Source organism: Equus przewalskii, chromosome 22 (assembly GCF_037783145.1).
Source record: "Equus przewalskii isolate Varuska chromosome 22, EquPr2, whole genome shotgun sequence".
NCBI lineage: Eukaryota > Metazoa > Chordata > Mammalia > Perissodactyla > Equidae > Equus > Equus przewalskii.
The window spans coordinates 1118398-1132563 of NC_091852.1; the positions used below are offsets into that span (position 1 = coordinate 1118398).

At 49.3% G+C, this 14166-nt stretch overlaps 1 long non-coding RNA gene across 1 annotated transcript; it reads right to left on the minus strand.

The window, feature by feature from the left end:
* Positions 1 to 1194: 1194 nt before the first annotated feature.
* On the minus strand, positions 1195 to 7363 carry LOC139078463 (uncharacterized). Its single transcript, XR_011531420.1, has 3 exons — positions 6966 to 7363; positions 5060 to 5215; positions 1195 to 1870 (listed from the first exon to the last, which is right to left on the minus strand). It is a non-coding gene; the product is annotated as an uncharacterized lncRNA (long non-coding RNA).
* Between the last annotated feature and the right edge of the window lie 6803 nt (positions 7364 to 14166).

A 14166-nucleotide genomic window follows, 5' to 3' on the forward strand; every position in this document is an offset into this window, starting at 1 on the left:
TGCTGCGCTGAAGCTAAGTTAATCCTCTCCGTAGCCATGTGAGCTAAGAATTATTTTCACTCCTCTCAGACAGAAGAGGAAACTGAGTCACAGGGGGATTAAAAAACTTACCTGAGATCACTGAGACAGAAAGAGGCCAAGCCAGGCTGCAGTCTGGCTCCAGGGCACAAGTCTCCATCGCCACCCTCTACTACCTGCCTGTGGGGTCTGTGGTCCAGGCAGAGTCCAAAGGTTGGTCAGATGTCTCATTTCTTTTGCAGAGAATAAAACCAAACACCATAAGTATGCAGTTATGAAGTGGGCTGTTTTGTGACTCTTTGATTTTGTTCATCTTAATTTGAGGGTTTATCAATCAGACCTGAGAGATTTCAAACCTGAACTCAAACAAGGGACCACAGAGATCTCTCTCCTATCGTGTTTTCCACGTGGAGCATCCCCACTCTCTCCCCCAGCCTTCTACAGCATCATCCCTCAGCAGAATGATAGTCCACAAGTAGCCTGTGTAGCTCTCAGAAACTGATTTCTTACATCCTACATTTGAAGTCTGGAATATTAACCAAATAGTGCTACCACCAAGGACATGTTCAGTCTGTCCCTAAAGAGGGCTGGGAGTGTGGCTCACACTCACCATGTAGTTCTTGCTTTCTTTGTAGGGGAGATTAGCAGGCAAAATTGCTTTTCTCTACTCCTCCACAGAGATAATTTATCACTATTGAAGAGTGGTATGCTTCTCTACTTGCTTGGTTTGGAATTGCAGCAGACATCCAAACTTTTGCAAAATTCCATTGCTTTCTGCATGGAATGCAACTCAACGCATCGATGTCTTCCATAGAGCAGAGCCAGAGCCATGTTAGTAATGGAATCCTCAGAGCCCGCTGACACCCAGAGCCTTGCTGTTGACGGCCTCAGTTGCTCAAGTGCACGATTGCACTTTACAGGTCTAAGGTCTTCCCTCAACCCCCGCCCTGCTCCATCCAGCACAAGAAGATGCAGTGCTCACTTGATGGAATTAAAACATGCCAAAACCCCACAAAAGAATGCAGGCTGGGTGTAGCACTCATCTGCTAAGTATGAAATCTTTCCCTGAGTGAGTTCTCCACAAATCAGGTCAGTCCCGACAGCCGACACTACCTTAGGCAGGGAGGGGCCGACGGCGCCATTAAAAACTCCTGCCAGCGCTTGCCTCAGACAATGTAAATACAAAACTGGTGCTTGTGTTTATTTAAAGTTATTGGCATTGGGCTCATTCCTGGTAGACAAAGATTATATTGTTTACAACAGCATCCAGATGATGGACAAGACTTTGTATAATATAAATCGAACTATGCAGGGGGGGCACCCCTTAGCATAAACAACTTCCCTCAAGCAAAACAAATCCTGCCAAGATTCAAGCTGGAATCCATTTATTACCCGACTTCAAGCTGACTTGTTTCAACATTCAGCAACTGCAAAAGCAGAAGGATAAGAACTGATGTCCGAGGCATTACCAGCCAGTCCTTTAACTTCTAACGCTTTTTGCAAAAGGTGTTTCTTGCTTTGTCATGTTGCAATGTACATTTCCTGCAAATGCTGTCATTCTTGTCACTTCACAGCATGGTGTGGCGGTGGACCATGCATGCATATAGAAGGTGAGCAGGAGCAAGGGGACACCCTGAAGAGTGCCACTGTCCTTTCAAAAGCATTTGGGGGGCTGGCCCCCTGGCCGAGTGGTTAAGTTCGCGCGCGCTCCGCTGCAGGCGGCGTAGTGTTTCGTTGGTTTGAATCCTGGGCGGGGACATGACGCTGCTCATCAAACCACGCTGAGGCAGCGTCCCACATGCCACAAGTAGAAGGACCCACAACGAAGAATATGCAACTATGTGCTGGGGGGCTTTGGGGAGAAAAAGGAAAAAATAAAATCTTTTAAAAAAAAAAAAAAAGCATTTGGCTCGGGTGTAAACCCAGAATCGGGAAACATAGTGAGGGTAAGGACACAGAGACAGATATTCAGACTTAGGGGTGAACGTACAGAGCTCCAGCGGACGCCAAAGCCTGCCATGAGCCCTGTGGCTGCTGGGATTCGGCCTTGCCTGGAATTGGGGACAGGGCCTTGTTGAGATTTATTCACTTGGGAGCCGAAGGGCCTCCTGGGAAAGACTAACCCGAGTGAAGGCAGAATCTAGCTACAAGACAGCCAGAGACTGTGAGTCGGCGGCAAAGGCCCTCGCAGGAACAATCGTGCCTGGGAACACTGACCCCGAGAAGAAGGGGGTGTGCACATGGGAAGGAGGAACAGCGGCGGTGAAGGTCACAGGGGGAGGCACCCAAGGAGTGAAGACACTGGGTGTGTGGTGAGGGAACACACAGGAGGAGGATCTGGACGCTGCCTCAGCACTGGGGGCAGCGAGTGAGCGTCTAAAGCGAGCGCCTCGCTCCAGCTCCGCGCAGGAGACGGGATCGAGGGAGGGAGGGCGGCCGGTGCGCTCAGACGCCCGCGTCCCTTCGGAGCCCTCTCCCTTCTCCGTGTGTGTCTCCGTCGGGTTAGGACTGTCTTTCCCTCAGGGCCCGCGGGGTGCTGCACACGGTGGGATTCCGTGTCGTGGAGGGACTCCCTCGCTCCGTCGGCCCGCTTGCCCCCTGCTCTCCGCGGCTGCGCCATCTTCCTCGCCCCCTTGGGGCGGCCGGCCTTCTGAGTGCCCGTCTTGGTTATTTACAGGCTGTTATGACTCCACCCTTTGGAAAAACCTCTCTGAAGCCGCAAGTCACGCACAGAAGCCACGTTCACCCCGTGTCCTCATTGGCCCGAACCAGTCCCGCGCCTACGTTGAGACCTTTGGCATCTGAAGACAGGTCTTTCTCCCTAGTCTGGGCCCCACCTCCATCCTGGCTGGCTTCGCTGTCCATGAGCCTTAACTCCACTGGCCCTCACCTTCCCAGGCATGTGCTCTTTGGTTTCACCTAGACCTCCAGGCCTGTGACTTCCCCATTTGCTCCTCACCCAGGAGGCACCTTCTGGCACAAATTCATTATCTTCTTCTCATGCCACCAACCCCCCACCTTCTGCCTCTTTGACCTCTGCCACAGCCCACCTGCCACACTTTGACTCTGGATCAGTCCCGCTGTCCACCTTCTCTGCTCTCATACTTGGGCAGGATATTGGTTATCTGTTGTGCATGACAAATTACCCAAAAGCTTAACAGCTTCAAACAGCAAACACTTATTATCTCATACAGCTTCTATGAGCTTAGCTGGTGGCCATGGTTCAGGTTCTCTCATGAGGTCACAGTGACCATGTTGGCCAAGGCTGCAGTCATCTGAAGGCTTGACTGGGGGAAGGGTCTGTTTCCAAGATGGCTCCACTCATGGCTGTTAACAGGAGGCCTCAGCTCCTCAGCCACAAGGGCCTCTACATAGGAATGCTTGAGCATCCTTATAACATGGCAGCTGGCTTCCCCCAGAACAAGTGACCAAATAGGAAGTCACAAACTCTTTTGTGACCTAAAGTTGCAAGTCACACACTGTCACTTCTGCTACATTCTATTCCTTAGAAGCAAGTCACTAAGTCCAGCCCAAGGTCAAAGTTAGGAGAATTAGACTCCCCCTTTTGAAGGGAGGAGTGTCAAAAAATTTGTGGACATGTTTTAAAACCACCACAGTTCACTTCCTTCTTCTCTTCTCATGACAGCAATCACTCTACTTTCCTGCCCTGTTGACTGCAGCCAGAGCCAACTTGTGAAATCTTAACTCTGGATCCATCTTGTCACCCACCTTCTCTGCTTCTGCTCTTGGGCAGCTGAGCCCTGATGGAGAAAAATCCCACAAACGGGCCAGGGGGAACATGCTGATGCATTTTCTCCAGCCTAGCTGGGCTCTTCCTCCTTCTGGTGCATCTTCTCTGTGACCCCAGGTGACTCTCACTGCTGTGTCTTGGACATCCAATATGCACCTCTTTCCTCAGTACCCATCCACCACGCACCACTCTCTCCCTCTCAGTGGGCAATTTGCCTCTGACTCCATTGATGACATCTGCTTCCTCCCCTTCTTTCACAAGTGAATCTGTATCATAAACTATTTTCCCTCCCATCTTCAGGGAAGAAGGGCTTCTCTTCTTTTATTCAAGCTTGATCATTCCTGATCCAATTCCCCATCCTTCCAGCAATCAGCACATATTCCTCTCAATCTTTCCCCTTTCTACTGGGTTCCATCTCCTACCGCCGCAACTATGAACCAACTCATGTTTGTTCCAGCCTTTTCTTTTTTTTAAGACAAAACAAAATAATAATCTATTTTTGGGCAATCTCCTCGCCCCCTCCCAAGACACACATAGCTACCCTTCAGAGACTGTCCTATATCTCCTTCACTTTACAGCTGAGCTTCTAGAAAGAGTGGTCTGCACTCTTGGTTTCTTCTTCCACCCTGCCCACCACCACCCAACTCTCAACCCATGGCAACCCTCCACCCTCGCTGGCCCCCATGATACTGTCCAGGGCCACCACACAGCCAGCTCCACAGGTACTAGATTGTCCTATCTTGTATGGCCTCCGAGTAGCCCTGGACGCCCTGGTGACACCACTTTCCCTTTTGGGTGGACCTCCTTACCCTACTTTCCTGGGGCTCCTTTGCTTCTTTCTAGAATGTTCTTGGTCTCTCTGAGGAATTTCATCAAGCTCATGTCATTCTCACCCAGGTTTCCTCCACTGCACTTCTAGCCCAGTCCTTGTTTAGGAGCTCCAAACATAGTGCCCAGCTGCCCTTGGCACTGCTCCCACCATGTCACACATGAAGCTTAACCTCAACATGTCCGAAACTAGACTGACCACGTTTCCTCCCAAACTTGGCATTCCTGTTCACCCAGTTGCTCAAGCTGGAACCTGGGAACCTTCCAACTTTCTCCCATATGAGCAATTAATTTAGTAATCTTGGAAAACAAAGCAACAACAATAACAAAAATGGCTGAGGCCATACCACTGGGATTCACAGCTGCCTCTACCACCTCCCAACCTGCTAACACCGGGCAAGTCTCCTAACCTCTGCGCCTCTGTTTTCCCGTCTATAAACTGGGCACAACAACAGTACCTACTTCACGAGGGTGCTGTGCCAGAGAGTAAGAGTGGAATAAGGGTCGGCTCTGACCATCAGTCCTCTTCGCCCCCAGGGACAAACACTGCCCAGAAGTGCTGCTGGTCAAGGTCTGGTCCACAGGCTAGGGCCAGTTTGGGAAATGTTTGTCATTGGTCTGTAATTAGATAAGTACAGAAGTTGAAAGTAAGCATTTAAAACTGTTGTATAGTAATTTGACAGGATGATTTTATACCTGTTGAACGTAATAAGAAAAAATTGAGCTTCACTTCACACCCATTAGAATGGCTACTATCAAAACGCAGAGAATAACAAGTGTAGGTGACGATGGCAGACACTGGGGCTCTTGTGCACGGAGGACGGGAATGTAAAATGGGGCAGCCACTGTGGAAAACAGTATTGTGGCTCCTTGAGAAGTTAAAAATAAAATTACCATATGATCTAGCAATTTTACTTTGGGGTGTACCCCCAAGAACTGAACGCAGGGCCTTGAAGAGAGATTTGTACACCCATATTCATAGCAGCATTACTCATAACAGCCAGAAGATGGAAGAAATTCAAGTGTCCACTGAGAGATGAAAAGATACACAAAATGGGGGAAATTATCCAGCCTTAAGAAGGATAGAGGGGCTGGCCAGTGGCACAGTGGTTAAGTGTGCATGTTGCGCTTCAGAAGCCCAGGGTTCGCCAGTTTGAGTCCTGGGTGTGGACATGGCACTACTTGGCAAGCCATGCTGTGGTATGTGTCCCAGGTATAAAATAGAGGAAGATGGGCACAGATGTTAGCTCAGGGCCAATGTTCCTCAGCAAAAAGAGGAGGATTGGCAGCAGATGTTAGCTCAGGGCTAATCTTCCTCAATAAATAAATAAATAAACCAATTTTTTTTTAAAAAAAGAATATAAGTTCTGACACATGCTATAGCATGAATGAACCTTGAGGACACTGCACCAAGTGAAACAGGCCTGTCACAAAAGGACAAACATTGTATGATTCCCCTTATATGAGGCATCTAGAAAAGTCACATTCATAGAGACAGAAAGGAGAATCCAGGTTGTGAGAAGCTGGGGGAGGAGGGAGTGGGAGCTGTTGTTTAACAGGAGGTTTCAGTTTTGCAAGATGGAAGAGTTCTGGAGATTGTTTGCACAGCAACGTGAACGTACTTAACACTACTGAAATGCACACTTAGAAATGGTTAGGATGGCATGTTTTATTTTATGTGTATTCTACCTGAACTTGAAAATTTTTCGTTAAAAAATTAGGGCTTATATTTTCTATGCCTTTTTGTGTGTGTGTGTAACGAAGGTTGGCCCTGAGCTAACATCTGTCACCATCTTCCTCTTTTTGGCTTGAGGAAGATTGTGGCTGAGCTAACATCTGTGCCAATTCTCCTCTGTCTTATGTGGGACCCCACCACAGCGTGGCTCAACCAGCGGCACTAGGTCGGCAGCCGGCTCGGGCCTGGGAAACCTGAGCCTGCCAAACCTGGGCCTCCGAAGCAGAGCACGCGCAGTTAACCACTACGCCAGCGGCCGGCCCCTGCATGTATTTTAAAGATTTCTTTTTCCTGGATTCATTTGACCGAAGCACCTGTCCCCAAATGATTGGAAACAAAACAGAACAGCGCTTCCCTGCCACCTACAGACGCTCCCAGAGGCGCTGCCCGCCCGCACTTGCCCCCGCGGGCAGGTTCTCGCCCGGCCGGCCTTCTCCTTGAGGGCCCGTCCCCCGCGCTCTGCTCCAGCGAGGCCTTCCAACTGCCGCCCGACTGCGCCCCTCCGCGCGCCTCCGCCCCGCCTCCGCACGGCGTCCCGCGCCCCCGCCCCGCCTCCGCACGGCGTCCCGCGCCCCCGCCCCGTCTCCGCCCGCGTCCCTCCGCGCGCTTCCGCCCCGCGTCCCGCGCGCCCACCTCTTGCTCGTCGTCCAGGGCCCTTTTCGGGACGCCCCTCCGAAGGCCAGGCAGCGCCCGCCGTGCGCGCGCCGCGGGGAACCTCCTGCGGGGACGCCAGCGGACCAGGGTCGCCGGGGGCATGCCAGGCGGCGGGGGGCCGCAGACCCTGGATCAGGCCGGTGACGGAGGTGGCGGTGCAGGCGCCGCTTTCGGGCCGCACTGTGGCCGTCCCTCCTTCCGCTCGGGATAAGGAGGGAGGCTTCAGGAGCCTTGTCCGGTGCCCGCCCGAGGCCGGAGAACGCGGGCCGGTCCCCTGCCCCCGCCCCCGCCCCCTGCACGGTCCTTCGTGCTGCCCGGCCGCCTGCTCGTGCACAGAGGGCAGCGTCGTCTGAGGCAGCCCGCCGGCCTGGATGCCTGGTTCCCAGCCTCCTGGCGGTTTTTTTTTTAATAGCAAAAAAAAGTCTTTATTATGCATAGACCCACTTTAGGAATTAGGAATTATTTATGGTTTCCTGCAATCTTCCCAGGTAGACTATGTCAGATTCAAGGTGGAAACTGTGAGACCAAATCCTACTTGAAACAGTTTCTTGTGGTTTGCATTAATAACTGGGGACTGGCGAGTTTACAAAAACAAAATGAATATTATAATTTGATGGGTAAGCAAATAAATTACTTTTATAGGATTTAGGCTCTTTCCACGGAAGCCTTGATTTATCCAAAGAGGCTCCCGTACTTACAGGTTGCTAACTTGCCAGCAGGCAACCCTTGAGGGCTGGTTCTTAGATTAAACAGGAGGCTGGGCCCCGGCCTCTGCAGACTTCCTGCTTAAATGGGGATATATACAATCTTTGATAAGTAGAAAGATTCTTTGTTGACATTTTTAAGCCATCTGGGAACCGTGAGAATTTGAGATTTGACCTACATACAAGGGCCTTTTCACAGGCCATCAAGGGCCTTGCAGTGTGTGGGGTACAGTGGCATTTTAGAGGTGGCTAGCATTGTATCTTGGCCACACAGAAGCTCTCTGGCTCTGCCCGGTCCCTGGCTCCTGGTGGGATCTCTGCTGGTTTTAAATTGCTGTGAGGTAGGAGCATGACATTCCTGACAGATACAAAGGCTCCCACACACCCACTATCAGAGCTGAAGGGCTGCGTTTGTCTAAATATTCAAACAAACCCAGGGGGGGATATATGATGAGAGACAAAGTCTTGGAATTCCAGGCACCAGATAAGGAAGCCCGTTGCAGCCACAGAGCCAGATCGTCCCAGGGTTCCTAGGAAGTGTCCTCTGCAGGAGCTGTCACTGGCACAAACCCTCTGAGGAAAGAGAAGGCTGGGGAAAGGAGCCTGAGCCGTGCTAAGTGGAACTTCTGTGAGAGCAAAGCAGGCCTTGCTGGGGGCTGCGTTTGCCCCAAGTGAAACGGGGCTGTGCTTTCCTGCAGGGTTGAGTGGGAGACGAGGGAGTGGCTTTTCCGCTCTGGGCCCTGGTCTTTCCTGGATGAGGGAAGTATATGGAGTGCTGGTCTCAGGGCACAGGGCGTGTGTGGAATGTTCCCAGTGTGGGATACCCAGGTCCAACCAGAGAGCTTTGAGAAAAGGGAACACAGAAGCTGCCTCCCGGTCCCGGCCCCCAGGAGTCAGCAGCGCTCAGCTGCAGGCCTCCCCCGTGGCCTGTGCCATGTCAATGGCTTCTGACATGCCACTGACGAGTTGGGGGCCTATGATTTAATTTTTCTATCCTTATTTGATTCCAATGTCGTCCACGGTGAGTTGGAGCTAATAAAAAAAAATGGTCGGAATGTCTGTGTGCTGTTAATGTAGACGGAGGATGGCCAGCTTGGTCCTCCTGGAGTGGGCGCAGATGAAAGGCTCCCAGACCAGGTCGGGGGCGGGGCGCGCAGGTGGTCAGGGCTGCAGTGACCCGTGAAGGCTTGTGTTACTGCTAAGCTGAACTAGGCAGTGGATTCCCAGGGATGGGGGAGCAAAGAGGGCTCAGGGCTCTGCATACTTACTTTTTATTTGCAAATGGTTATATAAACGCATATGCAAGCAGGTTGCTGTCCTGAGAGCTCTGGCATGTAGCCAACTTATCTCCTGGGTCCTGGTGCTTGGGTACCTCAGCTTTCTGGCATTTGGAAGGCAACTTGATTGGAGCAGGCTGTGGACCTTGCTGATGCCAGGAAATTATTTTCTCTTGGATTCAAGCCCTCCTTTGCTTGTTGAGAAAGGGTGAGAATTTGTTCTGGATGAGCATCAGCAGGAGATAGATCATTCTGGTTACTTTGGATGCCTCCAGGCACCCAGCCCAGACCTCTAGGTGTCTTGGTGTACAAGCAACAATTTAGACCTTGGCTCAAGTGTCACCTCCTTAGCGTGACCTTCCCTGACCAGCCTGCCTTAAAAAAAGACAAACCAAACAAACAGACAAAACAAAACAACATAAAACAACCTATCCTGGCCTAGTTCATTCATACCACCTAGCCCTATCTGGAAATATTTATTTCTTTTCCTGTTTGTTATCTCTGTCCCACTAGACATGAGCTCCCTGAGAGCAGGGACCTTGTTTGCATGGCCACTGCTCTATCCCTGGCATCTGAAACAGTGCCTGAAATATAGTAGATGCTTAAAAAAATTCTTGGATGAGTGAATGTGCTTTAAAATGTACACAGGATTTGTTTTTATCAGGTTGGTAAGACACTCAGAAATGATTATCATGACTGTCATGAAGAAAGAAGTCTATACTTGTAGGCCTGCAGGAACAGGAGGCATGGCCCGCCACACAGGGCCACATGAGGAAGCACGAGGGTGTGACAGGAGGCAGAAGGAGAGAGGGGAAGTTATGGGGATGAGCCTTTACTGTGATTTTCACGGGAAGGAAGGGGCAGGACAGGGTGAGCAGCTGAGCAGGCTTGGGATTGGCCAGTTTAAATAGCTCTGGGCTATGGGGTGGCCCCTCATTGACTAGTGTCTGGTGATTAGAGCAGAGGAATATTGCCTTCTGGAGTGTAAAAGCCAGAGAGAGGAGGTGGTTTCTAGTGTGGGCTCTACATGGGTTAGTTTGCATATGAAAGATGTGCAGGCAAGTTATTTGCTGTCTGTAGGAATTAGCCAACTCTGGGAGGGGCAGTCCCTCCCTGGGTCCCCAAGGCCCCTAGATGTCAAAGTATCATAAAATATAGACAATAAAAAACATGTGTGGGAGACTGGAATTAGCCACCCCAAGATATGTCTCTTTGGCGTGAGGATTATTTGGGGCTGGTTACTTTTAAAAACTGCAGACAACAGAGAAACTCTGAAAAGTAGAAGTTACCCTTTGTAAGAGATATTTACATTAATAAGGGAAATCTCCATCTGTAAAGGTGTCTCCCTCTCTGTACCAGGAAGAATGGGGCTGACCTTATCTCTAGAAACTCTTATCAATGCAGAAGGCAAGGACTTAAATCTGCATAATAACCTTACCCTTGCTTACTGTACTTTTCTGGTAATGTCCTGTAACTGACTCCCCCCAGCCCCAACATCCTCCTTTGTCTTTAGCTGAGGCTGGTATTTAAGGGGAGAGCTTCCGCCATTTTGGCAAGTTGCTCAGTTTTTGTGGGTCTCTCCCATGTACACATGTTATAAAGCTTTGTTTGATTTTCTCCTGTTATTCTGTCTCATGTGAATTTAATTCATTGTCCGGCCAGAAGCACCCAGAGTGGGTAGAGGAAATGTCTTCCTCCCCTACACATGATTAATACAGAATGACTCTTTGACATGCATAGAAATGTAAAAGTTGTGGGTGCAGATGTTTAGAAAATGTGAGAACCAAACATACTTGGAATGACTTAACTGGGGGTTTGTTCCATTTTTATTTGTCCTGAAATCAACATGTTCCCTTTGGGTGGTTTTGCTGATGGAATCCTCAGTGGGGAATGATCTTTTCTGACACCACCTCTCCCAAACTTTTTATTGGAGTGTAACATACATACAGAGAATGGCATCTATCATAAGCTACAGCTCATTAATGTCCACAAACTGAACACACCCAGGAAAATAGCACCCAGATCAAGAAACAGAACATTGCCCACAGTTGGAGGCCCTCTTGTATCCCCTCCATTCCAGCGGTAACCACCATCCTGACATCTACTAGCATAGGTTAGTTTGGTCTGTTTTTTACCTTCACATAAATGCATTCATATTGCATTTAGCTTTTTTCTAATTATATTTGTGAAATTCATGCATATTATTGCATATGGTTGAAGATTGTTGCTTCTCATTGCTGTACAGTATCCCATTGTGCTGATACACCGCATTTATCTATTCAAATGTTAAGGAGCATTTGGGAAATTTCCAGTTTGGGACTATAATCCCTCCAGTAACTTTTTGCCAAACATGCTGATTTCAGGACAAATAAAAATGGAACAAACCCTCGGTTGTCTTAGGTCACTCCAAATATGTTTGGTTTTCACATTTTCTAAACATCTGCATCCACAAGTTTTACATTTCTATGCATGTCAAACCTTTTTGCCCACTGGTGTGTCAGAGTCTTAGTTGTGAGCAACAGAAGTTACTCTGGACAACTTGATTCAGAAAGGTGGGTTTACTGGACCCATTCTAAGCAGCTCACAGTAGAGAAGGATAAAGAGGAAAAGCCAGGCTTTGAAAAGGATGTGAATCAGAGGCGCCCCGTTAGGGGATCCTGGTAGCAAGAACTCGTGGAGAGCCTCTCTAAGATGGACTGGTAAGTTGCTCAACCTGCTTAGAGTAGGGTTTCTTATCCACGGCGCATAGAAATTTTTTTAGTGTGTCATGGGAAACAAGAAGATCGTGTGGCTAAGTGAGTTGGGAAAGCTGGTTTAAAAAGGTTATACTTCTCAAGACCTTTAGTATGAGAAAATAGATTTTAACCTTCGTGGAGGGCAGTATTTCCCAAGCTTGACTTTTTCCATGGAGCATATATCTTGAGGGCCACTAGTGTTCCAAGGAACAGAGCTTGGTGAAATGCTGATCCAGAACAGTGTGAATGAAGGGGCGCAGTGGAGAATATGTTTTAGGCTGAGTTTTTAATGCAAAGATAGGGATTTGGGGTGTTTTTCCTAGAAAATAGGGAACTTTGAAAATAGACGATCAGTGTTATACTGCAGGAATAACAATCTTGCAAGTGTCACAATACTAACATACTTAAGTGTGAGCTACAGGTACCTTCAGAACATTACCTCAGTCAACTCCAAGAGTGGGAGTTATTAGCCCAGAACACACAATTGATCGTTGATGCAATGTGCTCTTAGCAAGCTGAGGGTCAGAGGACAGAGGAAGACTCAGACACAGGCTCACGTACAAAACTGAATCAAGCTGTCCACTGACTGACGGCTGCCAATGTAAGCCTTGGTTTTAGTTTGGGATTGTAATTTAAGTCATGGTGTGGGTGAGATCACCTGGGAGAGAAGGTAAAGCAGAAGGCCCCAGAATTAGGCTGGGACAATACCAATGTATAAAGGCCAAGTAGATGAAGATGAACCTGCAAAGAATTCTCAGAAAGAGCAGCCGGTGCCACTTGAAGGCAATCAGGAAAATACTGAGATATAGAAGCCTAGGCAAGACAGTGTCTCAGAGGAAGGGACAGGTCAACAGTCCCCTGCTGCAGAGAAGTCAGGCGAGATGAAGGCTGGAAGACACTCACCAGATTTGCTGCCATGGTGGCCGTGGCAGCATGGAGGTCTAGCACTCAGGTCTCCCTTCAAGAGAAAGCCTGGCCTGAGGAGTGGCGTCACTGACAGCCTCAGCTGTGGCTGCCTTCAGGATCCGCCTCCACGCTGGAGCAAGACCACATTCCTCCAGGGCAGCCTTCAGCCAGTGACCCAGCAGAGTGGTGGTATAAGGGCTCACATTTCTGGCAAGTGTGGGTAAATTTTGCACTACAGCTCCAAATGGGCTGCCCTGGACTTGCTTTTCTTTTCTTTTCTTTTTAAGATTGGCACCTGAGCTAACAACTGTTGCCAATCTTTTTTGTTTTTAATCTTCTTCTTCTTCCCCAAGCCCCACAGTACATTGTTGTGTATTCTAGTTGTGAGTGCCTCTGGTTGTGGCATGTGGGACACTGCCTCAGCATGGCTTGATGAGCGGTGCCGTGTCTGCCCCCAGGATCCAAACCAGTGAAACCCTGAGCCGCCGAAGTGGAGCGCGTGAACTTAACCACTCGACCACAGGCCGGCCCCTGCCCTAGACTTTCTCGGAACTGCCCACAGCCCAGTGCTCTTCCTACCCTGTCCCCTCCCTTCCCTTTGTCCTTCAGAGCTGTCAGATCTGCATCACAGTCGGAGGCTCTCCCCGCCTACTCCTTCTTTCTTCCGTTCTTTCACAGATGCCTACGTTTCACAGGTCTTTATTTTTCACCTGATGAATCTCTTGTACCTCTAACTCCATCTTGGAGTCTACTTCTGGGAGAATTCACAGTACCATTGGTGACTTCAGTGAGAGATGTTTAGGGAGAGTTATGAGGCTGGAAACCAGACTAGGGTGAACTAACAGGAAGGAGGAAGTGATGAAATGGAGCCCAAGAGTATACACAGGTCAATGGAGAAGGCGTGGATGGCCCAAATGGTTTTGGCCATTTGAGAACAGAAATTTTTATAAGTATCCTGTAGTCCTCAGAAAGAGGTGAGCAGCATATAAAAGAAAATCCAAGTAATAGTGATGAATCATTTTCTCTTTTGTGGGTACATCTTTCTCAAAGTGTATTTCTTTTTGATGCCTTTCCATGAAGAAACACCCAAAGGAAAACTGGGTGGGAGCCGGCCCGTGGCCCAGTGGTTAAGTTCACGTGCTCTGCTTCATCGGCCCAGGGTTTCGCCAGTTCAATCCTAGGCACGGACACGGCACCGCTCATCAGGCCACGCTGAGGCGGTGTCCCACATACCACAACTAGAAGGACCCACAACTAAAATATACAACTATGTACTGGGGGGCTTTGGGGAGAGGAGGAGGAGGAGGGGGAGGGGGAGGGGAGGAAGGGGGAGGGGGAGGAGATTGGCAACAGATGTTAGCTCACGGGCAATCTTAAAGAAACAGCAAAGCAAACCTGGCTGATTAGCACCGCCTTCTCCTTTCCATTGACTGGACAGCCCTCAGCTTCCCACTTCCTTTACCACTCTCCCCAGATACTACAAAAGCTGCTTAAAAGCCCTTTAGAATATGAAAGAGATAATAAAGTGTTGAAACCTGCACTTTTCAGAAAAAAGATA